At 34.2% G+C, this 27,937-nt stretch overlaps 1 protein-coding gene across 1 annotated transcript in view; it reads right to left on the minus strand.

The window, feature by feature from the left end:
- The window catches only part of LOC129744348 (uncharacterized protein DDB_G0283357), a 467,660-nt gene extending 441,033 nt beyond the window's left edge, over nucleotides 1-26,627 (minus strand). The window contains exon 1 of the mRNA XM_055736825.1: nucleotides 26,035-26,627. The gene's annotated coding sequence lies outside the window, so the exon portion shown is untranslated. The remainder of the gene's footprint in view (nucleotides 1-26,034) is intronic.
- Between the last annotated feature and the right edge of the window lie 1,310 nt (nucleotides 26,628-27,937).

The following is a 27,937-nucleotide window of genomic DNA, read 5'->3' on the forward strand; positions in this document are numbered from 1 at the left end:
AGTGAAGAAATTAAGCAAAGAAAAACGGCAGTAGTAGTAAGACACATTTGCTTAATGAAGAAACGTTAGGGTAACGCGCGATAAGATAAGAATTAGCCCGATAGAGAGACGAGACAGTAGGTACGAACATATCTCAATGAACCGGTTGTTTATGACCGAGAGGAATGTGTTCAATGGGTGTTTCCCTGTTGTTATAATCGCGATCATTTTTGGCACGCGATTTTGCGATAAAAAAAAAGATGACGACGATGATACCGGAGACAAGTACCTACTCAATGTTTCAAATGATATTAACTGACAAACGAAATCACTGCCAGTCACGGAGTTGTGGTCCAAAAAATTTGTATGTCATCCATCCTCATCAGACGGAATGCGCCAATCACAGCTTAATCTCATCAAATCATTGACAGTTAAGTGGAGTAGTGATGGCATTCCGGAGATCATATCAGCATTTTTGTCTTATCATTTTGTCTCAAACGATTTTTTTGTTTTGTTTCGATTATAGTCGTTTTAACATCTTCATCGACTTATGTCAACGATGCATTTTGCGGAAAGTCATTGGAAAACTTTTCCGGTACAACTGTGATCGATTTTCACTCTTTGGCTCGAACTCACGGACATCGCCTTAGGTAGCAACTGACTTGACAACTGAGCTATATTACAAGCCCGTTTCAAACCAAATTTTTTATATAAGGACTGTTCACGAAAGGACACGGGTTATTTTGTATTCTCAAGTAAGTATTTATGTTAGCTTGTAACGGACCATTAGTTATTAGTATACCAACAACAGAAATGCTTTTAAAACGTTTGAAACCAAGTAAGAGCAATGAGCGGAATTGAATAAAATGAAACGTTAATAATAAAATTAATTAATAATAAATTAACACAAATCAAAACATTTAATTAAAACGAAAATTAGAAGATTTAATTCAACTCAACGAGAGAACAAATCATCCTTCCAGGTACCACCCTAAAATCATCATTAACTCGATCATTGTTAATATCAGAAACGCGCCTGTAGATGTATTCGATCACCCGACACATTTTTGGAGTAGAAAGTATGGTTTAGAGAGTCATCTTCCAGATGATCACCGACTGCAAGCTTGTTGTGCACCAGGTGAATGACCTCTTTCGGGATGCCTTTGTGCACCTAGGTTTGGAAGAGAAAAGGTTTGGTCTCTGGACTCGGGTTTGGAAGGGGAAGACAAGGCTGCATTGTAAAATCGCGGAAAAGAGAGTTGTTTGTTTAACTTCTCGATTAGGTCTTCGTATCGGGTAGTTCCGGTACGAAGTTGAACTAGATCAAGAAGGCTGATTTCAAATGCGACTTCCTGAACCACTTAATCTTGAAGTTCAGATGGGTGAAGATCGTTTTATTCGCGTGGTAATTTTTTCCACCTGTGATCCGTGAACCAGTGTTCCGGTTATTAATTACCCTTTTTGTGTTTTCCGCTTAGCTTGCAGTTAAGGTAAAAATAGCGCAGGGAAGTGTAGTGCTAAAAAGCGTAGGAAAAGTGCTGACTCAGTCAGGTAAGGTGCGAAACGCTAGCTCGCCGAACAATTCGTGAAACGCCGTTTGTTTCTTGCGACAGGTTCGAAAAACCCACTACAGCTTCTTCCAGCAGCCGCTACATCGACCGTTGGCCGCACCGTGACGATCCAGTAACACGTCAAGGCACCCGAAACCTTCTAGGGCCATCTGCAAACCACCGGGACGAAACGTCATTCCTGGAGCTCGCGCGCAGAAGGGCTACAGGTAATTCAGCGGGACTTTCCCTTTTTTGGAAACGAATATTCCTGACAGAATTTCGTTCAACAGCGATCGCGTCGCCCCCGCAGAAATTTGCATTACGACGAAATCTTCGACCAGCTGTGGCAGCTGGGAGACCTCGGCAAAAAGTTTTGCTGAACGCATGGGATCACATTAGATCCAACCACGCGTTCAGCCATGATCACCTGCATGGATATTCATATTCACCGATAGCCCGTCACCAGCACATCTGCCGGGAGAGCACATCGGCGGTTCACCGCGAGGAGCAGCAGAACCAGGGAAACAACAAAAACCCCCGTTAGTATAAGGAAATAACGTGAGTACTCACCTATGGCCAACTTTGTTTATTAGCGATGGTTCGCTCAATGTACATGTACACCTTATGAACGGCATGCAACTATAGCCGCTTAAGTTGCAATTTGCAAACTTCGTCCTATGACGATAATTTTACGCGCAATCGATGCAATTTGGACTGGCGAGCCGGAAAAGTAGCCCATTTCCACCCCCGCAAAGAAAATTCAAATCGTTTGTATGGGGAAAATTTCAATGATCGAGCGCACCATAAAGGAACGAAAAACCAAGCGTCTCCACCAGCACTAGCAGTAGATAATCGAAACAGACACACAACATTGTAAACGAACACACGACAGTAGAGTCCGAAATAAAAAGGATCCAATGAATGTACCTAACTAAATCGTCTCAGGTATTTTGGACCGGAAACACTAGAGGGATGATGACATAATTGGGGCATTGGGAAGGGGGTCACAGGTTATTCGTTGTTGCTTTTTATTCGTTTACTGCGGTGATTGGCTGCGAATCCAATCACGGTCTTTTCTCATTCCTGATCAAGTTAAGAGGGTGGGAATTCGTTCGTTAGTTTTCAGACTTCTCTAGTTCAACTTTTTAGCGAAAAACGAATAATCCCCCTTTCCGTGATTTTGCGGGCTGTTCTCGTTTTCGGGGCGGATTCGAATTCGAAGCCGAAGTACGGATCCCTTTTCAGAGACCCTTCTGCTTCTTTCCCAAAATAGGGAACCAAAAAAGGAACTCACGTCCGAGTCTCATTCAGCTGGGCAAACCAAGACTAGGTGGGTGGTCTTCCGTAAGGAAGTGGCGCTTAAGCCACCCGCTAACGAAACGGAAGTGTGTCGGGGCTCTCGTTATAAGCTTCAAAAGTGCAAATCATGTTGAATTGTTTGTTCAACTCTCGCTTAAGCAATACACATGAAAACATGTTGAAAAAGTTAAAAAGGTGGAGTTAAGACATCGTGGGGCTAATCAATTCTGCACAAATGATGTGCGAAAAAGTTATTCTTTAAAAGTTGGTTAAAATTTCAAAGGATACGAAGTTTTCGGCGTTCAAAATAATCAAAGTGTTTGTATAAATATATTTTCTTGAAGATCTAACGAAATCTGGACGTAAAAAAGAGATCAGGAAACCGAAATAAAGAGAAAGCTTGCGCTTGCTTCTTAAATTCTAGAAAAGCATGTTTATTTCGATCAATCACTTTACTTTACACGAATTAGTTTACAGAAAAAAAACAAAAAAAATTCTAAATCGAACTAGAATAGTAAGAAAATATGCCCTTATAAGAAATATTTCGAAAAAAAACTCATTAGAAGATTCAAATGTTCATGTCAAAATAATTGTAAAAAAAATACCGAAATTGACACGAATCGACATTCCAGATTGAAATTTTTTAACGTTGTTTCAATATAGGACAAAAAAGTGAATGAGTGCTTAAAATATAAAATTTGATACGAGGGCTTGTGATAAAGCACAGTTGGCAAGTCAGTTGCCTGAGCCGATGTCCGCGAGTTCGAGCCCAACAGCAAACATCAAACACAGATGTACCGGATACGTTTTTCAATAACTTTCTGCCAACTGCAACGTTGATATAAGCAGGGTGTCATTTGGGAAAGTCGAAAAGAGTCGAGAGTCCATCAGAAAAATGCGAGAAAATTCGGAAAAAATTGGGAATTTTTTGCTAAAAAAATGATAAAATTATAGACTTGAGTCTAGTTGTTACCGAGAACTTGCTAGTATAAATATGAGACTTTTCCGTTCGCATTTTTTGCAGTCCAAAATATTTCCCGTTTCACTTTCATTAAGGAGGGGGGGTCTAACACTTTCAAAAAATCGATTTTTATTTTTTTTTATTTTCTAATTGTAAAACATTTCAAGAATGTTGTGTCAAATTTTCAAGTCAATTGATGCAAAACTATAGAAATTATAGCCCTTTATCTCCTCTTATCTAATACTGCAAGAAAGTAAGAGCAGAAACTTCAAACGCGTTTTTCTCGAAAGCACATTTTTAAAGTCCGATTATATTATTTTAATGGCATTGCGGCGAGATGAACTTCTAAGGTAGAAATGTTTAAGTCATTAGGAAGAATATAGCTGGATAGATGAAGCGAGTGCGCTTCGTAGAGGAAGTGAAAAGGTGGTGAAGAATGTAAGCGGAGGGCAATTTGTGTAGAAAGCTCAAAACTGATCGGGTAAACTTTTGCTAGGCTCACTGACTGACTATGTAGAGGAGGCGAAGCAATCGCAGATCCTCTTCACAGTCAGCCTAGAGTGGCTTAGGTGTATTCTATACACACCTAAGCGAGCAAAAGAATACCCGACAGCCGCTTACAAGAGCAGTCTGAAATGCGTGCAGAATCTAGCGATGTATGTATGTCTTGCGACACTTCCAGAAAGTAAGGCACGCTAGGTAGATAAGATGCGAAAAACAAAAGTAGCAAACTACCTAAGCGAGAGCCCGAAAAATCATACATCGCTAGATTCTGCACGCATTTCAGACTGCTCTTGTAAGCGGCTGTCGGGTATTCTTTTGCTCGCTTAGGTGTGTATAGAATACACCTAAGCCACTCTAGGCTGACTGTGAAGAGGATCTGCGATTGCTTCGCCTCCTCTACATAGTCAGTCAGTGAGCCTAGCAAAAGTTTACCCGATCAGTTTTGAGCTTTCTACACAAATTGCCCTCCGCTTACATTCTTCACCACCTTTTCACTTCCTCTACGAAGCGCACTCGCTTCATCTATCCAGCTATATTCTTCCTAATGACTTAAACATTTCTACCTTAGAAGTTCATCTCGCCGCAATGCCATTAAAATAATATAATCAATAATTATATCGGCGATAAAAATCTTAATCATACATTTTTAAAGTCCGTGGACATCGTCATTTGAAAACTACTTATCCGATTCTTTTCAAATTTGGAACATATTTTCTACTAGTGGACTAGGCTAGTGAACGGTAGACAATGTGCAACTCGAGACCCCATACACCCAACCTTCGGGTAGTGATCATATCACCTCTTGTCAGCAACTCCGATTCTCTACCTCCTCGTGGTGCTAGCTGGGGTGCAAGCAACCTTAGCGGAGATCGAGTACCCAACCCCGGTGGATGCTTTGGTCGCATGCAGACTGAGTCAGGGGGCTTCGCACGCGTCTGTTCTCCATGTCAGGGGCGGCATGCGGAGTGCAACAACGTCCTGGTGGTGTTCGGGACCCAAAACAGCAACATCACGACGGTCCTCCTGCGAGATAGTAGGGTTAGCTGCGGGCCTTGCGAGCCCGTGACTACAAAAAACATAAGCAACGAACAACGAACAACAAATTTCGGATGGAAATCGGGAAAGACCCACGCGACGAAAAGGGACTAGCGATTGGAAACTTGGAACATGGAACTGCCGATCTCTAAATTTTATGGGCAGTACCCACGTGCTCTCCAACGAATTGAAGAGCCGCAAATTCGACATCGTAGCGCTGCAGGAGGTATGCTGGAAGGGCTCCACGGTACGAACGTACCCAGATGGTCGTGCCATCTACCAGAGCTGCGGCAACACACACGAGCTTGGAACAGCTTTTATAGTGATGGGAAAGATGCAAAAGCGCGTGATCGGGTGGTGGCCGATCAACTCACGAATGTGCCGATTGAGAATCAAGGGCCGGTTCTTCAACATCAGCATCATCAACGTGCACGGCCCTCACCTCGGAAGTACCGGTGACGATAAAGACGAATTTTACGTGCAGCTGGAGCGTGAATACGACCGTTGCCCAAAACATGATCAAGATCGTCATCGGGGATTTTAACGCTCAGGTCGGCCAGGAGGAGGAATTTATACCGACAATTGGAAGGTTCAGTGCGCACCAGCTGACCAACGAAAACGGCCTCAGACTTATTGATTTCGCCGCCTCCAAACGAATGGCCGTACGTAGTACCTTTTTCCAGCACCGCCTCCCACACAAGTACAGCTGGAGATCACCGTACCAAACGCAATCACAGATCGACCACGTTTTGATTGACAGCCGGCACTTCTCGGACATCATCGACGTCAGATCCTGTCGAGGCGCCAACATCGAGTCAGACCACTATCTGGTGATAGTGAAGATGCGCAAAAAATTCTCCGTAGTGAACAACACACGCAACCGGCGCCCGCCTCGGTTAAATATCGCGTGACTGAAGCAACCTGCAGTCGCGGCAAACTACGCGCAATCGGTCGAAGCAGCGCAGCCGGCAGAGGGCGAGCTTGATGAAACCCCTCTCGAAGACTGTTGGGATACCATCGAGACAGCCATCAACAGTGCTGCGGAGAACGTCATCGGTTATGTAGAGCGAACTCGACGGAACGCCTGTTTCGACGAGGAGTGAAGGAGGGTGATGGACGAAGAGAATGCCGCACGGGCAGCAGTAGTGCAAAGAGGCACCCGTCGAAATGTGGAAAATCACCGACAGCGGAAGAGGCAGCGAGTCCGAATTTTCCAGGAGAAAAAGCGCCGCCCGGAGGAGGAGGAGCTCGAGGAGCTGGAGCAGCTGCATCGTTCCCAAGAAACACGAAAGTTCTATCAGAAACTCAACGCATCCCGCAAAGGCTTCGTGCCGCAAGCCGAAATGTGCCGGGATAAGGACGAGGGTATCCTGACGGACAATCGTGAGGTGATCAAAAGGTGGAAGCAGCACTTCGATGAACACCTGAACGGCGCACATGCAGGAGATCAAGACGGTGGGGGAAGGTACATCGCCGGCGTAGCCAACGACGAAGACGAGTTACTCCCAACGATGAGTGAAGTTAAGGAAGCCATTCGCCAGCTGAATAGAAACAAATCGACTGGGAAGGATGGCATCGCAGCTGAACTCATCAAAATGGGCCCGGACAGGTTGGCCGATTGCCTACACCGGTTCATAGTCCGGATCTGGGACATAGAACAGCTACCGGAGGAGTGGAAGGAGGGGGTAATATGCCCCATCTACAAGAAGGGCGACAAATTGGACTGTGAGAACTACCGAGCGATCACTGTCCTCAATGCCACCTACAAAGTGCTGTCCCGAATCCTACTTCGCCGCCTAACGCCACAAGCAAACAGATTCGTGGGAAGTCATCAGGCCGGCTTCATGGAGGACGGTCAACGACGGACCAGATATTCACATTACGGCAAATCCTCCAAAAATGCCGCGAACACCAAGTCCCTACGCACCATCTATTCATCGACTTCAAAGCCGCTTACGACACGATCGACCGTAACGAGCTATGGACAATCATGGACGAGAACGGCTTTTCCGGGAAGCTGATCAGACTGATCAAGGCGACGATGGATGGAACGCAGTGCTGTGTGTGGATTTCGGGTGAATTGTCGAGTTCATTCGATTCGCGCAGGGGGCTTCGACAAGGTGATGGTCTATCCTGCATGATGTTTAACGTGGCGCTAGAAGGTGTTATTCGACGAGTGGTGGGCGAAATGCGGGGTACGATTTTCAACAGATCCAGTCAACTTATCTGCTTTGCCGATGACATTGATATAGTTGGCAGATCATCTGCGGCGGTGGAAGAGATCGAACGCAAACTGAAACGTGAAGCAGGAAGGATTGGGTTGATGATTAATACGTCCAAGACGAAGTACATGCTGGCCTGCGGATCCGAAACCGACCGAACCCGCTTGTCCAGTAATAACAAGGTCACGATCGACGGCGACGAGCTGGAGATAGTCGAAGACTTTGTCTATCTCGGCTCACTGGTGACCGCAGACAATGACACCAGCCGTGAGATCCGGAAGCGAATTATCAGCGGAAGTCGTGCCTACTATGGACTCCACAAGCAACTGCGGTCGAGAAGACTTAGCCCTCGCACGAAGTGTAACCTGTATATGACGCTTATTAGACCGGTTGTTCTCTACGGGCACGAGACATGGATATTGCTCGAGGAGGACCTGCGTACACTCGGAGTATTCGAGCGACGAGTGTTAAGAACCATCTTTGGCGGCGTACAGGAGAACGGAGTGTGGTGGCGAAGTATGAACCACGAGCTCACGCGACTCTACGGCGAACCCAGTATCCAGAAGGTGGTGAAGGCTGGCCGGATTCGCTGGGCGGGACTACGAATCCGGTAGGAACAAGACGAGCAGGGGCGCAACGAGCGAGGTGGTTAGACCAAGTGGAGCGTGATCTGGCGAACGTGGGGTGCCCGTGGAATTGGAGAACGGTTGCCATGGACCGAGTGAATTTAAGGAATTATGTTCGTCAAGTTATGTCGTGAAACGGAATACTATATAAATAAAATAAAAATAAAAGTTCTACATATAAAATACCAGACCCCAACGTTTTTCTTATATTTATTTTTATACTTTGGGAATGTTTTACAGATAAAAAATTGCGGATTTTTTCGTGAAAAATCGAAGTTTTTACTTCAAGCAGCCACAAAAATTTCATAATAAATTTTTTAAGTTAAATAGAAACGTTGGGGTCTAAATGTTCTTTTAACAATGCTTTGTATAATGCAAAAGCCCCTTAAGTAACGGCATGTCTTAGCTAAAACTCTGAATATCTGAGTATCAACCTATTTAGCACATAATTGAAATTACAAGTTACACATTATGTAATTAAAATTCAAAGCCACACAATTTCTCAAAACATGTTAACTATTTGATAGAAAATTTCAATGAAACCAACGACCTTGCAGCTTCACATTTCCACCAAGCGATTCTAAATCAAAAATGCAACTATTTCGAGAGCCCAATCTACGGGTACCTACCACGAAAGCATGAAAGGAATGTTGCTCGCTAACTAATTGCAGACCAAGTGTTGCAGCAGCAGAAGACTCTTCCAAAAACCATCATCAAACTGCTTGCGGGAGAGAGGCCGCATATCTGTTTTGGCGGTCGGTTACTATTTCGGCGTTTTAATTTGTTATACTTTTGGAAACGAATTAATGAAATTTGACGATTACATGAAATGGCCTTTCGGTTTAAGCAGAAGGCAGAAAGAGCATACCAAACTTAGCTATATGTGTGTATGTATGTATGGGGGACCAAACAAACATCATCATCGCATGACACCCGTTGAGTGTTTTGTAACCGCCAAAACTGCACACTGTTTTCGAGTAGCCTCTATTTTTGATGTGATTTTTTTTTTATTTAGGGAGCACAAACTCATATAAGCTTTGACTTGCTGCTGTAAAAAAATACAAGTTTATCTTTTTCAAAACAAATAATAAAAAAATTGAAACGGAGTATTTAAAAGCAATTATTATCAAGCACCAAAAAGAATGAGTGGGGATTCAACACATTAATGAAAAAATAGTGTTTTGTGAAGAATGCCAAAAACTAATATCCCAGTTTCTGGTGCTTGTGAGGTAGCTCAATTGGCAAGGCAGTTGTTTCCTTAGCCGATGTCCGTGAGTTTGAGCCCAGGAGTAAACACCGATCACAGTTGTACCGGGTAAGCTTTTCAATAACTGTCCGCAAACTTTATCGTGGATATAAGCCGCGAATGACATAAAGATGTTAAAAAGACTACAGTCGAAATAAAAAAATAAACCATTTGTGATAAGTGGTACAGAGTTGATAGCTAATGAAAGATCTGATTGATTCTTAATAAACATGATGCTTTTGTATGGTAAAAAGGTTGGAGTAGAGTAGTTCTTCTAAAAAGAAATAACGTCAAACAAGTTACATTATTTTTTCTAATTTTTAATGATGATTACTTCAGTTTTTTTTTTGGAACTCGGGTGCAATGAGATCAATTTCATCTAACCGGTGCACTAGAAAGTGCTCTATCTTTAAGATCCGGCAGCTACGCAACCTCCAAAATTTGACCTAAGTCAATTTATTACAGCAATATAACGTGAATTAGAAAGAGAGAGAGAAAAAAGCGGTCAACTAGCTTCCGACGACCCTTACTCTAGAAGAAAATTTTCGTTGTTAGCCGGCTTCTCCAACTAACTTACTGTTGTTTTGGATACCTACTTACATTTTGGGGCCCCGGCTATAATAATGGCAATCAAATGCAATTTATTGCAACCGGCCGCGGCACTAGGGCGGACTCGTAAAATAGATCAAGCTATTGAGTTTGGGAGCTGGTTTTTCGGCTTTGGAGCCAGTCAGTGAGCGGGTGTCGATTTCTTCCAAGGTGTTGGCTGGGCGGAAAGCAGCCGTAAATTGAACAAATTGTAAAATTGTTTACGACCGACGGCTTCCACTATGACCCAGTAATTGAAAGGAATAAATTTTCAGTATGGCCTTGTTCAAAGTAACGGATTCACCTTTGCATTCAAAATAAGATAGGTGGAAACGAAATTGGCACGTATTCATTTCAAAGTAAGTAAATATTTTATAACTTAGTAAAACAAAAAAACATACGAAATACATACCGTCAAACGGGGCAACATGCAACAGCAGGTTAAGATGCAACATTTGTCTACCACAACACTTTTTCAATTTTTTCAATAAGTCATCATTTAATGATAAAAAAAATTATTATGACATTGTTTCTCAAATCGTGAGATAGGTTTTCAAAAGTTTTGATTCTCATAATAAATTAAAAAATCGTGCAATAGATGTAAATATTTTTACATAATCATACCCGGTATGACAGATTGGCTAAATGATATCAGCCACAAACCTTATATTGCTTTTATTATCCTATACCAACACTGTTGGATTCACCTTTCAGATCTCGTTTACATATTCTATGATTTTTTGCATCACGCGTTTGTTAATTTCAAAATTTTATCCATTCAAACTTTTTTTTTCCGCTAGTAGATTTTTTGTGGTATGTTTTACTCCTAATAGTATGCAGCACTCTTTTATTTCTTTTAAAACATTTTTGGCAGAAAAAAATTAAAATTTAATCCGAAAAATATTCAAAACTACTGAAATTGGTGAAACCAATAATTTTTCTGACAACGTCAATTTGATGTCCCATCAACCTTAAAACTTTTGATGTAACAGCGATATGATTATCTGTGGACTTTAAGTTTTAAGACGCCATTGAAGTTGAAAAACCGGTATGTGCCTTATAAATGAGATGTGTTGCGAATTTTAGAACATAAAGAAGGAAGAGAATGATTCAATTTGACAAAGCAGCTTTAAAATGTCAGTTTTTTCGCTGAATCGTATTCAGACACTAAAAAGTTGTTTTTCATCTGGCTGGACATCTAATAAGATTAACGTTTAAAATTCAATATAAAATCGCCGAAAAGTCGAAAATCAGTAACAGTGTCGGGAAAGTAGAGCATCCCCTGAAGGATAAAAGGTGTAGTGAATATAGGTGATGAATTATGGTATATAAAACAAATATAAATTATGTGATGATTTGTATCAGTTAAACAGATAAAAAAATGAGAATCCAACTCCAAATTATGAGAGAGAAGAGAAATATGCTTGGACAGTAAGAACGAAGGAATAAACGAGAGAGAGAGAGAGAGAGAGAGAGAGAGAGAGAGAGAGAGAGAGAGAGAGAGAGAGAGAGAGAGAGAGAGAGAGAGAGAGAGAGAGAGAGAGAGAGAGAGAGAGAGAATGAGAGAGAGAACATGCTGAAATGCGACAGGTACAAACTAGAAAATTTTGGTTAGAGAGATCAGTTTTGAAAAAGATAAGATTTTTATCATAAAATGGAGAACGGAAGTTGACGGATTGTCGTCCGTAATGTTCCCAGTTAGAAGGAGAGATTCGGGACATTACGATGATACGAAAGGGTCGGTTACGAAAATTGGCGCAGTGGTAGGTGAAAAGCGGTAAATATTCTTATTAACATAATTTAGCTGAAAAGTGAAACAGTTTTGCCTGAGAAATGCATGTTCCAAAACAAAATGGACGTTACTGCGAAAGAGCGCTAGTGAGTGAAAGCACATTCCAAGATGGCTCTAAGATTGGATGAGATATTATCAAACTATTTTAATTACTTTTTTCGAGATATTCATGCATTTCGATACTTTTGCTCGCATGGAATAAGGCTATTGAAGTAAAGTTTCTCAGAGTGAATTGTAATCCTCACGAGGAAGTTGACCTCTCAGAGCCTTTTAAATTATTTATGAAACTCCAACTCACATTTCAGAGTGAAGACTATACATATTTTAGTTTTGAATCAGTAAGAATGCTATCAGTGACTGACAACGTTTTAAAATGTGTTCCAGTTTTGTGTTCCTTTAAACAATTATCTTAATCTAATCCCTCATCCAAAGAGATTGCTTACACGGCTTAGTCAAATATTTTGTTTTGCATGAGATAAATAAACCTATGATATTATGTATATAGAGGTTCTCGTTGTTTCACATCTTAATCCCTCCCCTTCAGCATTTTACTTACTGGCAGCTACTTAAACGTATACTGAGAGTTACATTTAAGATTCTTTTCATCCTCACAAGGGAAATAGTGAACTTTAAACGTTTGAACGTTTGAACTTTAAACGTTTATTTATTGAACTACAACAGCAAATGGAACCAAATTTGGCATGGAACGATATTTGGGTACGAGAAATGCTTCTGTGAATATTTGGTATCCCTCACTCCTTCAAAGAGGTGGATGAAAAGGGGGAGGAGAGGTCTCCCTTACAATTTTCAGTATAACTGGAGAGCTGATCGAGCAAATGGAAACATATTTGGCATTCGAGGGTATTTGGATACGAGAAATTTATCTGTTATACATTGAAGCCCCACATTTTTTCAGCGGAAAGATATAAAGGGGGAAATTTTTTGCATATCTCGAGAATTAATAGAGCAAATGAAATAAAATTTGGTATCAAAAAGTATTTGCGTGCAAAAAATACTTTTATGAATATTAAGGTCTCACCCCTCCAATGGGGAGAACGGAAGGGGGATGGTACTTCCTTTCAAATTTATGCATAACCCAAGAATTTAATACGCAAACAAAACCAAATTTGGCATGGGATGGTATTTCAATACGAGAAATTTTATTATGTCGAAAAAATCCTTTCTTGCAGTGGGATGATAGAATTGGGAATAAATGAAGAGAAGAGGAAAGCTTACATTTAACTTTTTTTTTTACAAAATCCGAGAAATGGACAAAACTTAACATGGAAAATCATTTTGGTATAATTCTATGATTACCTGACACACCATCCTCCTTTCAGTGAGAGGGTACATAGGAGGAGGGAGGTGAGCCCAATACAATAGTGTTAGCATAAGTTCTCAATTTATACTAACAAAGCCAACAAATGGAGATATCTTTCTACGATTGCTATAGATCCTTACGCTTTACAGTGTAGATAGGGTTAGAAAGGAGGAGGGTCCATATAAATTTTGTTGTAAAGCTTAGAAACTTATCAACCAATGGACCTATACTTGATATAAGAGGATTTTGGGAACGAAAAAAATAGGTATGATTATTAAAAATCACGACCTCCATTCAGCAGGGGATGAAGGTAAGGACAGGGGAGGGGCTCTCTTATCAGTTTTTCAGCATAGATCCAGAACATATCAAGAAAAAACAACCATATTTTATAAGTTAGATTGTTTGCGTACGATTAATTTGAGACCGTCCAGACAGCTTAAAATTATCAGATCTTCAATATAATTTAACGACTGATTTGTTTTCGTGTTGATTTGGAATGGCATTTAAGTCAATGATGTTTGTTATTAATAATACAATATAGTTTGCATTATATCCGACGTTTCGGCCGTAGATTCGGGCTTTTTTCAAAGGAAATCTAGGAATTTATTTGAAAAAAAAAAATTTCAAATAAATTCCTAGATTTCCTTTGAAAAAGGCCCGAATCTACGGCCGAAACGTCGGATATAATGCAAACTATATTGTATTATTAATAACAACAATTATCAGATCTTTACCACAAATTTATAGAGCAAGATTTAGAATATTCGTTTAAGTTATCTTTATGTTGCAATTCGAAACTGCAGCACTCATTTTATAGCGGTTGCTTAGAAATTATGTTATAATTTGATTTAAAGTAATGCCAATAAATCAATAAAAATTTGAATAATTTTTGAAAATATCATTTGATTTTGAAAGGTGTAGCAAGACACACCGGGTCAGCTAGTAATCTATACAATAAGGTTCTGTCATTTATATAACCGTTGTCGTTCCACTGTACTTTAATCTGTAATAATTTTTTTTCTTGGAGCTTAGAGCTTTTTCAAATTTCAAGCTTTTTTAAAAGAGTTTTAAAACGCTGAAACAGTAGCTATATTATTTTCTTGAGCATACCCTGATCCCTGAATCTGAAGACACGTTTGCTTGATGTCAAGAATTTTTGAAAATTCTACCAATTGTCAAGAGCACAACTTTTGAAGATTGAAATTATCGGCTACATGAATTTCAGTTGAATTTGACCTCATAGTTCTAGATTTTGGAAAGGATTGGTTAATCTTGAGAATGACATTAAAAAGCAAGACAATTTTTAGAAAATTTATTTCTCTTTACTTTTAAAAGTTGCTTTTTGCCGAAGAAATTTTAAATATTTTGCTTATGTAAATATTTTCGTATCTTTCACTTTAAAATCATGCACAGTATTTAATACACGGATTTAAAACATTCTTAACTCGATATTTGCCAACGTATGAAAATTGATATAAATCTAACTATTTTAGAAGAGCTGTCGATCCAGGAGAGAATCCATGTACTTAATAATAATCAGACACAGATTTTAAAGAAAATTTCAAGAGCTAGAAAAAACTGTAAAAGATTTAGAGTTATTTTCGTAAAACTAATGTTCACTGAAATCTTTAATGTGGCTCTTTCAGACTCCGAAACTATGAAAACTTGAAGTTATTGGCTCTTCCAGCTTAAAAGGTTATCGACCATTGGTTTTATAATTTATTTCGAGAACCAAACGAATTTTTTTTTAAATGAAACGAACATTTTTTCTACATTTCAAGCAATTTTCTTCTAGAAAGAGTGTGTCTTTTTAGAAACAAAACATTGCAAATGGCAATGAACTAAATGTCTGTCAATATTCAAATTTCATATGATATTCCAAACGAGATCACTTTTTCAACTTCTAGTCTACAGCAAGATTCTATTCCAAAACTTCAAAATTATAACCAGAGAAACTTGAAACTTTAATTTCTGAACATTCGAGAAATGATTTCACAGGATTAAAAACATAAAGTGATGGAATTCAAAATTTATAACATTTACAAACAAAAAGTTCTTCAAAGAAATTCAATGCGCAGTAAAAATATGTACATTCAAAACTCGGTGATTCAAGCAAAGCAATCATTCGAAACGACCCTTCGAATAAAAAAACGAACACAAACACATACAGGATCTCAATGAAACTTGATGTTTCCTCGAAGAGATTCCTTTTTTCTTAACTCTAAGTGTACATCATACGAAGATATGAAGGCTAGCATCTTACAAATGCTAAAACCACCAACCCACAGAAAGTGTACTATGTATGCCGTGACTGGGATTCAATCTCATGCTCGCTGGCTTAGAAGACTTGACGGCTATCCTCTACGTCACGGGCTGCGGCTATTCCATATTTCAACAGAAAGCCCGTGAAGCAAATAAATTTTCAAAGCTCTCAACAATATCATATTTAAGAAAATAAAATCACACATTTTTATAATCGCATTTGTTATAGCTTTAAAGTATGGTTTGAAATGCTTGGTTTTTTTTCTGATTAAATCTCAACTTAAGAAACAAAGTTAACAAATGATTTTTAAGGTTCAACTTGGTTCAAATTGGTGAAACTGGAGTGCTTTTGTCAAGATGGTAATAATTTGCGCTATAGAAGTTTTTGAAATTTTTCCTTTTGAATCCTGGAAAACATTTATCTGGCATAAGAAAATGTTGTGTCTGCTAATTCTAGTAATTTTAAGAAATTTTAAAATTGTTGAGCCAACAAGCCGCAGTTTCATGACCACTGCGCAAGAACAATAATTTTTCAGTGAGAAAACAATAAAATGTGAGAATAATCCCCACATCTTCTCTGGAAACAAATTTTAAAGTGATTCTTAGATAACCTCATTTTGAGCTGATAATCTTTTTACCACTGGCCTACAGAAGCTTTCAAGATAATTGTTTTCCATGTTGCACATTTTAAGAGCCTCCGCGTTTTCCTCCAACTGCCAAATAATGTTGAAAAGAATTACCATTTCACAAATCGGATAGATTGCAGAACCCCGCACAATGTAACTTAAACCTGGGCTAGAGAAATAAGCCCGGAAAACCGTTAACTGGTTGTTTTGTTGTTTCCACCTTCTTGCTATCCCCTTCTCTGGTTTTCACTGAACAGTACCCCCCATTCTTTTCTCCAACTTCTTCAACCCAACTCCATTGCAAAGTGTATAGTTTTCTCCTTTTTAATGCCCTCCCTATTTCTCTCTCTCTCTCTCTTTCCTAGTTGAACCCGTTATCGAAACCCATTCTCGTTCCTTTTTATGTTTATGACTCCAAATTGCGCACGAACGAATGGTTGTGTATTCGCCATCATCAAGTGTTGTGGTAGAAAAGCGAAAAAATAAAACAGACAACCAGCAAAAACCGACCGGCAACTAAAGTCATCGCGAGTAGTTTTCAACAATGAATGAATGTGGTGTGAAGAACCCAGAGAGAGCCGAAAACTACACAGAGGAAAAAATTCGCCCCAAAGCCAACAGTTGGATCTTTTCTCGGGGAGCATCACTCGATTGCATCTTTATAGTAACAACCTAAATTTGAAATGCGTTTCGAAATGGTTCATCTTATTCGGTTTCCATTTAAAGGTGGTGGACAGGAGGTTTTTTGTCTGGTTTCTTTCGTTTTGCGGAATAAGAGAAAAAAGTTGAAGTTTAAATTGCGAAACTGAAGATCAACCTTTATTCAAATTTCTTCGATAATCAATGGTTTACAACTACAAAGTGAACCCAGAAAATCTGTTACGTTTAAAAATCAAATTCAGAATATCATTGAATACTCCAAAAAACACGAAATTCAAATTTTTATTTCTGGATTAATATTTCGAAAGTCTCAGAGGCGAACCAGCCTACGGCTGAAAACCTCTCAAAAAGAACAAAAAAAAATATTTCGAAATCTTAGTTTTATCTTCAGCCCGCATTTGAAAAACCGAAGTTCCGGTTATTGATAAATATAAATATCACCATTCCAAAACACCTGTTTTGAAGTAAACTAAGAGATTTTCTCATATTATATTTTTTAAAGCTCTTAAAATGCAGAATTTTAAATGAAAGCCGATACGAATGTTAATTGCAAAATGTTCTCGAATTATGATGAGGATTTAACTAAATACAGTTTTGTTCATAATTGTATAGAAATTGGAAGTAGCCGCACTGTTACTTCGACTTTGAACTTCCATAACTTTTTTACTCAGATGATATTTTTTATTAAATTTTACGCGTAAGATAGGTCAATTATCAAACTATTATATTACAAAGTTTGAGCTTTCGAAAATGTGTGTGGCCTAAGATATAGTAATTCCACGAAAATCAGACTTGTTGGATGTTAACGATTCGAACTGCTATATCATCAGAAAGCTCAAATTTTGTGGTATAATAGTGTGATAGTTGATCAATCTTACGCAGAAAATCAGAGGATTGAATAATGAAAATTCAATGTTGAGCTGACAGTGCGCCTACTTCCAATTTCTATACAATTATGAACGGTACTGTATATGAAGAAATTTTGTTCATAACAGATATAATAGAATATTTTCAAACAGTGTTCAGAGCAGTCAATCGAAAATCAAGTTGAATTGAAAAAAAAATCATCTCAATATTTAAAGAAAATAAATGAATATTTTATAATCAGACCGATGAATTTATTAATTAAAATTTAAATTCAAGTTCAAAATAATTCTTTTTACTCTTAATTAAAATTGCGATTTTATATGATCTGAATAAGTTGGAAAGTGTGTACTTACTTGAATTTTTCTGCTTGAATTCGGGATGCGTCATTTGTTGGGAAAAAATCATTCATTTTTCAAACTTTGTTATTCCTCCATTCAGCATGCTGTCTTTGGTTCATATCTTTTTTGAAAAAGGAATAGCTTCGCAAATTTTTTCCACAATAGGTAAATTTAACGTAAAAATTTAAATTGAAAAAAAAATTTATTGAAAATCACAAAAAATTATTGAAAAAAAAATGGCTAAACGCGTCAAAAACATGATAAAAAAAATTAAAATGGACTTGAAATTGTTAAAATTTTTTTGGAGAAATAAATGTAAAATGGTTTAAAAAAAAACCCTTCAATTCTGGCAGCACAAAATGTTCGGGCGTGTTGCCAATATGAACAAATTGGGAAACTTTATATGAAAAGAAAAATTAAAATTTCAACATAGATAAATTGCTCATATCTACTTCTTAATCTCCCATATGAAAATGAAAAAAAAAACTAAACTTAGCAAAAAAGAATTCATGAAATTGAAATTGCTTCTTTTAAACCAATATTTTTGAAGGATCTAAAAATTAAGTTAAAAAAGATGATTTCGCTTTAAAAATCCATTAAAATATCCTTTAAATTCCCAAATTTGACAACAAAAAAGGAAAAATAAAATTTTTAATATTTTTTCCCAAAATAACTCGATGTTTTTAAAAACAAATGTGTTCTATTTCAAACTAACTACAATAAGCACGATGTACAGTGTTGCCAAAAACACAATACTTTCTAGTTTTTCAAAAAACGATTTAAAGCAAAGAAAGTTTTAAATCGCATCTTTCATGGTGATTGTTTAAAAACCATCATTCATTCGAAATGTTGCCTTTTCTTATAATTTGTTATCAAAAACTATTTTTAAAAACATACGTATATACTCTTTCAATGTAACAAACAAAAATTTTTGATTAATTTAATAAAAAACAATCAATATTATCATTGTTTTTAAAAGTATCTTTTAATAATTTTTTTCTTTGTCATTTATTTTTCATCTGCTATTCTCCATATTTTGATTGTCATTTCTAATTTATATATGTCTTGGATATCAATTGTTCGATTTCTGACTAAATTGATAGGTATCCATTTTGTCATTTTTGTACTTTTTGTCATTTTTGACATTTTTGTTAATGTTGTCAATTTTGTCAATTTAGTCTATTTTGACAATTTTGACAATTTTGTCAATTTTGGTCATTTTTGTCAATTTTGTCAATTTGTCAATTTTGTCAATTTTGTCAATTTTGTCAATTTTGTCAATTTTGTCAATTTTGTCAATTTTGTCAATTTTGTCAATTTTGAAAATTTTGTCAATTTTGTCAATTTTGTCAATTTTGTCAATTTTGTCAATTTTGTCAATTTTGTCAATTTTGTCAATTTTGTCAATTTTGTCAATTTTGTCAGTTTTGTCATTTTTGTCAATTTTGTCAATTTTGTCAATTTTGACAATTTTGTCAATTTTGTCAATTTTGTGAATTTTGTCAATTTTGTCAATTTTGTCAGTTTTGTCATTTTTGTCAATTTTGTCAATTTTGTCAATTTTGTCAATTTTGTCAATTTTGTCAATTTTGTCAATTTTGTCAATTTTTTCAATTTTTTCAATTTTTTCAATTTTGTCAATTTTGTCAATTTTGTCAATTTTGTCAATTTTGTCAATTTTGTCAATTTTTTCAATTTTGTCATTTTTGTCAATTTTGTCAATTTGGTCAAATTTGTCAATTTTGTCAATTTTGTCAATTTTGTCAATTTTGTCAATTTTGTCAATTTTGTCAATTTTGTCAATTTTGTCAATTTTGTCAATTTTGTCAATTTTGTCAATTTTGTCAATTTTGTCAATTTTGTCAATTTTGTCAATTTTGTCAATTTTGTCAATTTTGTCAATTTTGTCAATTTTGTCAATTTTGTCAATTTTGTCAATTTTGTCAATTTTGTCAATTTTGTCAATTTTGTCAATTTTGTCAATTTTGTCAATTTTGTCAATTTTGTCAATTTTGTCAATTTTGTCAATTTTGTCAATTTTGTCAATTTTGTCAATTTTGTCAATTTTGTCAATTTTGTCAATTTTGTCAATTTTGTCAATTTTGTCAATTTTGTCAATTTTGTCAATTTTGTCAATTTTGTCAATTTTGTCAATTTTGTCAATTTTGTCAATTTTGTCAATTTTGTCAATTTTGTCAATTTTGTCAATTTTGTCAATTTTGTCAATTTTGTCAATTTTGTCAATTTTGTCAATTTTGTCAATTTTGTCAATTTTGTCAATTTTGTCAATTTTGTCAATTTTGTCAATTTTGTCAATTTTGTCAATTTTGTCAATTTTGTCAATTTTGTCAATTTTGTCAATTTTGTCAATTTTGTCAATTTTGTCAATTTTGTCAATTTTGTCAATTTTGTCAATTTTGTCAATTTTGTCAATTTTGTCAATTTTGTCAATTTTGTCAATTTTGTCAATTTTGTCAATTTTGTCAATTTTGTCAATTTTGTCAATTTTGTCAATTTTGTCAATTTTGTCAATTTTGTCAATTTTGTCAATTTTGTCATTTTTGTCAATTTTGTCAATTTCGTCAATTTTGTCAAAATTAACTTTTTTGTCTTTTTTGTCATTTTTGTCAATTTCGTCATTTTTGTCATTTTTGTAATTTTTTGCATTTTTGGTATTTTTGGAATTTTTGTCATTTTTGTTATTTTTAGTTTTTGTTATTTTTGTTATTTATGTAATTTTTGTCTGTTTTGTTTTTCCTGTTATTCTTGTATTTTTGTCATTTTTGTAATTTTTATAGTTTTTGTAACTTTTGTAAATTTTGTCATTTTTGTAAATTTTGTAATTTTTTAATTTTTGTTATTTTAATTATTTTTGTAATTTTTTTTGTTTTTGTAATTTTTGTTATTTTGGTAATTTTTATAATTTTTGTTATTTTCGTAATTTTTTTCAAATTTTGTAATTTTTGTAATTTTTGTAATTTTTTTAATTTTTGTCATTTTTGTAATTTTTGTAATTTTTGTAATTGTTGTAATTTTTGTAATTTTTGTAATTTTTGTAATTTTTGTTATTTCTGTTATTTTTTAATTTTTGTAATTTTTGTAATTTTGGTAATTTTTTAATTTTTGTAATTTTTGTAATTTTTGTAATTTTGGTAATTTTTTAATTTTTGTAATTTTTGTAATTTTGTAATTTTTGTAATTTTTGTAATTTTTGTGATTTTTGTGATTTTTGTTATTTTTGTACTTTTTGATATTTTTGTAATTTTTGTTATTTTTGTAATATTTGTAATTTTTGTCATTTTTGTTATTTCTGTAATTCTTGTTATTTTTGTAATTTTTGTATTTTTTGTATACCTAGCTTGTAATTTTTTTTTTAATTTTTGTAATTTTTGTAATGTTTTTAAATTTTGTATTTTTGTTATTTTCATAATTCTTTCATTTTTTGTAATTTTTTAATTTTTTTAATTTTTTTCATTTTTGTAACTTTTTGTCATTTTTGTCAATTTTGTAATTTTCGTTAATTTTGAAATATTTTTAATTTTTTTTAATTCTTTTATTTTTTGTCATTTTTGTCATTTTTGTTATTTTTATCATTTTTGTAATTTTTGTTATTTTTGTCATTTCTGTTATTTTTCATTTTTTCGTCATTTTTGTCATTTTGGTAATTTTCGAAAATTTTATTAGTTTGAAATTTTTGTAATTTTTTGTATTTTTTGTAATTTTTGTAATTTTTGTTATTTTTGTAATTTTTGTAATTATTGTAATTTTTGTAATTTTTGTAATTTTTGTAATTTTTATAATTTTTGTAATTTTTGTAATTTTTGTAATTTTTGTAATTTTTGTAATTTTGTAATTTTTGTAATTTTTGTAATTTTTGTAATTTTTGTAATTTTTGTAATTTTTGTAATTTTTGTAATTTTTGTAATTTTTGTAATTTTTGTAATTTTTGTAATTTTTGTAATTTTTGTAATTTTTGTAATTTTTGTAATTTTTGTAATTTTTGTAATTTTTGTAATTTTTGTAATTTTTGTAATTTTTGTAATTTTTGTAATTTTTGTAATTTTTGCAATTTTTGCAATTTTTGCAATTTTTGTAATTTTTGTAATTTTTGTAATTTTTGTAATTTTTGTAATTTTTGTAATTTTTGTAATTTTTGTAATTTTTGTAATTTTTGTAATTTTTGTAATTTTTGTAATTTTTGTAATTTTTGTAATTTTTGTAATTTTTGTAATTTTTGTAATTTTTGTAATTTTTGTAATTTTTGTAATTTATGTAATTTTTGTAATTTTTGTAATTTTTGTAATTTTTGTAATTTTTGTAATTTTTGTAATTTTTGTAATTTTTGTCATTTTTGTAATTTTTGTAATTTTTGTCATTTTTGTCATTTTTGTCATTTTTATCATTTTTGTCATTTTTGTTATTTTTGTAATTTTTGTAATTTTTGTAATTTTTGTAATTTTTGTAATTTTTGTAATTTTTGTAATTTTTGTAATTTTTGTAATTTTTGTAATTTTTTAATTTTTGTAATTTTTGCATTTTTGTCATTTTAGTCATTTTTGTCATTTTTGTCATTTTTGTCATTTTTGTCATTTTTGTCATTTTTGTCATTTTTGTCATTTTTGTCATTTTTGTCATTTTTGTCATTTTTGTCGTTTTTGTCGTTTTTGTCATTTTTGTCATTTTTGTCATTTTTGTCATTTTTGTCATTTTTGTCATTTTTGTCATTTTTGTCATTTTTGTCATTTTTGTCATTTTTGTCATTTTTGTCATTTTTGTCATTTTTGTCATTTTTGTCATTTTTGTCATTTTTGTCATTTTTGTCATTTTTGTCATTTTTGTCATTTTTGTCATTTTTGTCATTTTTGTCATTTTTGTCATTTTTGTCATTTTTGTCATTTTTGTCATTTTTGTCATTTTTGTCATTTTTGTCATTTTTGTCATTTTTGTCATTTTTGTCATTTTTGTCATTTTTGTCATTTTTGTCATTTTTGTCATTTTTGTCATTTTTGTCATTTTTGTCATTTTTGTCATTTTTGTCATTTTTGTCATTTTTGTCATTTTTGTCATTTTTGTCATTTTTGTCATTTTTGTCATTTTTGTCATTTTTGTCATTTTTGTCATTTTTGTCATTTTTGTCATTTTTGTCATTTTTGTCATTTTTGTCATTTTTGTCATTTTTGTCATTTTTGTCATTTTTGTCATTTTTGTCATTTTTATCATTTTTGTCATTTTTGTCATATTTGTCATTTTTGTCATTTTTGTCATTTTTGTCATTTTTGTCATTTTTGTCATTTTTGTCATTTTTGTCATTTTTGTCATTTTTGTCATTTTTGTCATTTTTGTCATTTTTGTCATTTTTGTCATTTTTGTCATTTTTGTCGTTTTTGTCATTTTTGTCATTTTTGTCATTTTTGCCATTTTTGTCATTTTTGTAATTTTTGTCATTTTTGTCATTTTTGTAATTTTTGTAATTTTTGTAATTTTTGTAATTTTTGTCATTTTTGTAATTTTTGTTATTTTTGTAATTTTTGTAATTTTTGTAATTTTTGTAATTTTTGTAATTTTTGTAATTTTTGTAATTTTTGTAATTTTTGTTATTTTTGTAATTTTTGTAATTTTTGTAATTTTTGTAATTTTTGTAATTTTTGTAATTTTTGTAATTTTTGTAATTTTTGTAATTTTTGTAATTTTTGTAATTTTTGTAATTTTTGTAATTTTTGTAATTTTTGTAATTTTTGTAATTTTTGTAATTTTTGTAATTTTTGTAATTTTTGTAATTTTTGTAATTTTTATAATTTTTGTAGGTTTTGTCAATTTTGTAATTTTTGTAATTTTCTAATTTTTGTAATTTTTTTAATTTTTCTAATGTTTGTATTTTTTGTTATTTTCTATATTCGACCTTTCATCTGAATTTTAACATTTTCAGCTTTTATTTTTTCTATTTACCATCTTCTTCCTTTGATGTTCTATCTTCTATCTTCTATCTTTTATCTTCTCTCTTCTATCTTTTATCTTCTCTCTTCTATCTTCTATCTTCTATCATCTGTCTTCTGTCTTCTGTCTTCTGTCTTCTGTCTTTTGTCTTCTGTCTTCTGTCTTCTGTCTTCTGTCTTCTGTCTTCTGTCTTCTGTCTTCTGTCTTCTGTCTTCTGTCTTCTGTCTTCTGTCTTCTGTCTTCTGTCTTCTGTCTTCTATCTTCTGTCTTCTGTCTTCTGTCTTCTGTCTTCTGTCTTCTGTCTTCTGTCTTCTGTCTTCTGTCTTCTGTCTTCTGTCTTCTGTCTTCTGTCTTCTGTCTTCTGTCTTCTGTCTTCTGTCTTCTGTCTTCTGTCTTCTGTCTTCTGTCTTCTATCTTCTGTCTTCTGTCTTCTGTCTTCTGTCTTCTGTCTTCTGTCTTCTGTCTTCTATCTTCTATCTTCTATCTTCTATCTTCTATCTTCTATCTTCTATCTTCTATCTTCTATCTTCTATCTTCCATCTTCTATCTTCTATCTTCTATCTTCTATCTTCTATCTCGTATTTTCAATCTTCATCCTCCTTTTTTATTGTTTTTACTTCTAGCTTCTATCTTTTATCTCCTACTGTGTCTTCATCTAGATTTTGTCTTCAATCTTGAAAGCTCTGTTTTCCAGTTTTCAGTTTAAATCTTCTATTTTATATTTTGCTATTTTCTGACTTTGATCTTTTGCGTTATATTTCTCGATTTAAGATATTCCATGTTAAGCTTTACACACCCAATCTTCTGGCCTCAATTTTTTTACTTTTCAGTGTCCGTCTTTTGTCTTTTGTACATCGTTTTTCATTTGAGCTTGATTCATTCCTCAAATCTATTCAATATGATCGAACAATTTAAGAAAAGGGTTCGTTAATTTATCGCTAAAATATTGATTGTTTCAATCAAAAAACAATTATAAATTGTTTTAAAATGTCTTTGGATATTTAGTAGGCTTATTATTTCACGCGTGAGCTTTCATTGCGTCGTATGAAACAAAATTTAAACAAACAGTTAACTACAAGAAAAATACAAAAACAGACATAAACTAGTCACAACTTTTTTTTTCCATTTTCAGTCTGGAAAACATATTCTATATGTGAAATACAATTTTTTTAAGTTTAATGTGAATTCTTAAGATGTTTCATACGACATAATGAAAGCTCACGCGAGTTCTATTGTTTTGTTTAAAACTCACAATATTATTCTATATTTTTTGAAAACTGGGAGCCATATTCAAATTATTAAGTCCTGAATAATCATTTATCTGATATTTTAATTCTGGTTGTCAATTCTACGTTTACATGAAACTATGATACTCAGCCCAAATATTGGTTATTTTGAGTTTCTCACGATTTCAACCCATTAAGAAAAGAAACAGCTTTAGTTTCTGTCCAAAATAACAAGAAACATTCCTCCTGTTGCCTTCTAAAACATGACTCACATCGTAACCTTGAGCCTATCTAAAACGGAGATGAAATTTTCAGGCCTTGAATTTCTTCACACTTATCAATTAATTAATTGATGCACCAGTCACGATTGTTTTGAGATACATTTTGCTAGCCTCCGCCCCATACACAACCCTTGGCTTAGCACCTATTATAAATTTGTTTATTCGTTCTTCGAAGTTCTCACAATACCCCCTGGATCAGAAAAAAAACACACCAACAACACCACCAGTTGATCTCAGCCACGTTCACAAGCTGCCCCAAATCAGCTTCCCACTCATCGGAGAGGAAATATCAATAACTAACACAAACAATCCAATCGAAAACGCATGTAAATAAACAGCACAAGTACAGATTTCGATCGTTGTTGAGAGCAGGATCGGAAAACGGTTGGCTCCAGTTTTCAGTTTTCCGGGAACAAAATAATTTGTTTTTTTTTTTGGTGGAATTTTTCTGAGTAACTTCCGTTTCGCCGGAATTTTTCTTTTCACCAAAATAATGAACTCACTGTGGAGCTATTCATCATCGTTGCAACTTTTTTTTAAACATTCACATTGCACCATCCATAAATTTATTACTGAAGAATGAAACACTGATTTGAAGAATTCAAGTATAAAATCTTGCAAGAAAATTACATCTAATTTTACCACATAACCCAGATATGAATATCAACCGTTTCTTTGAAACAACATAATAATTGCATTGTTATACTGGAAACTCACATTATTTCTTCGCCGTCGATCGAGTGATCTTCCAAGCAACCTTGGCTCGAATCTTCCCGGAGTTGCACTTCGCAATCTTCGCCGCTTCTTCGATTCCCATCAAACTCACTCGAACACAGTGTAAGTGTGCTTTAGCACAGGTGTACGTGTGCAAGCATAAAACAGAGACGAACGTTCTCCGCCTTCAAATTTGATCTCTACCCTCCGCGATCACTACAAGAAACCCGGGATGCAGCGAATCACAACATAAAGCAGCAGCATAACAACGCGATCACGAACTCCCTCGAGATCACCCGATGATGGTCTCTTTGATAAGATCCAGGAAACACGCACACATCCAAACCGAAAACCCAAACGATCACCAGTCCCGTCCCGTGGGGCGTCAAGAGGCCAAAAAGGAATTCACACTGCCAGCACACAGCTCAGCTCAGGTAGAATCGCGGTCAAATCTTCCAGACTGCAACAGAAAAGATGGATTGCAGCAAACAAGAGCCACACACGACATAGCAGCAATAATCTGCAAGACGGAACACGATGATAACAACAAACGCTCTGCCTACCGGCAATCTTCCAACCACGAAACGACACGAACGACGAACTGGATGCAACTAACTGGATCCCAAATGGGCAGAAAACTTTCTGCCTGTCTGTCTGGCTACCCGTCCGTGTGTTCGTTCGCCGTGCCAGTTATCAATCGGGTTTTTACGAGCTCGGACTCGGGATGAACTCTTGATGACGAAGCAAGCGAATCAAAGACAAGGGCTAACCGAAGACGGATGTAAACAAAGTTCATTCGGATGCCGGCTTCTGGGGTTTCTGTGGCCCGGGCATGCGCGTGCTTTGCAAAAGCTTTCAAACAATAAAAGCCGAGATTTGAACGAAACAAGTTTGGATGAACATTAAAATTCATTCTTTTGTCATTGGAAAGCTTCCCAGTTGAAAAAGTTGGTAGCACTGGTACCGATCGGGTATTCATCGGATTTTATTTTGATTTTTTTGCGAGATTATGATGTTGTTGTTTCATCATTCGCAAGACTTTGAAACATTTTAACGGAAAACTGCTTTATCAAGAATCCATCAAACGTTTAACATATTGTTATAGCCCTTATAAATTAATTTCCTTTTTGTTGTTTAATTTTTCTTTCATATACACGTGCAAGTATGTACGTATATGGATTGATTAATAGCTCCTAAAATCAAACAACTTAAAGCGATTTAGTAACGTTATTTTGATTTAGAAATTATATTTTTAGATATATGAACTGTTCGTAAAGAACTGATTTTATATTTATCATTTTTGTAACTTAACAATTTTAGTTATTTTTGTCAATTTTATGTCATTTTTGTGTCATTTTTGTGTCATTTTTGTGTCATTTTTGTGTCATTTTTGTGTCATTTTTGTGTCATTTTTGTGTCATTTTTGTGTCATTTTTGTGTCATTTTTGTGTCATTTTTGTGTCATTTTTGTCATTTTTGTCATTTTTGTCATTTTTGTCATTTTTGTCATTTTTGTCATTTTTGTCATTTTTGTCATTTTTGTCATTTTTGTCATTTTTGTCATTTTTGTCATTTTTGTCATTTTTGTCATTTTTGTCATTTTTGTCATTTTTGTCATTTTTGTCATTTTTGTCATTTTTGTCATTTTTGTCATTTTTGTCATTTTTGTCATTTTTGTCATTTTTGTCATTTTTGTCATTTTTGTCATTTTTGTCATTTTTGTCATTTTTGTCATTTTTGTCATTTTTGTCATTTTTGTCATTTTTGTCATTTTTGTCATTTTTGTTATTTTTGTCATTTTTGTTATTTTTGTCATTTTTGTCATTTTTGTCATTTTTGTCATTTTTGTCATTTTTGTCATTTTTGTCATTTTTGTCATGTTTGTCATTTTTGTCATTTTTGTCAT

The sequence above is a fragment of the Uranotaenia lowii genome, chromosome 2, assembly GCF_029784155.1.
Source record: "Uranotaenia lowii strain MFRU-FL chromosome 2, ASM2978415v1, whole genome shotgun sequence".
Lineage (NCBI taxonomy): Eukaryota > Metazoa > Arthropoda > Insecta > Diptera > Culicidae > Uranotaenia > Uranotaenia lowii.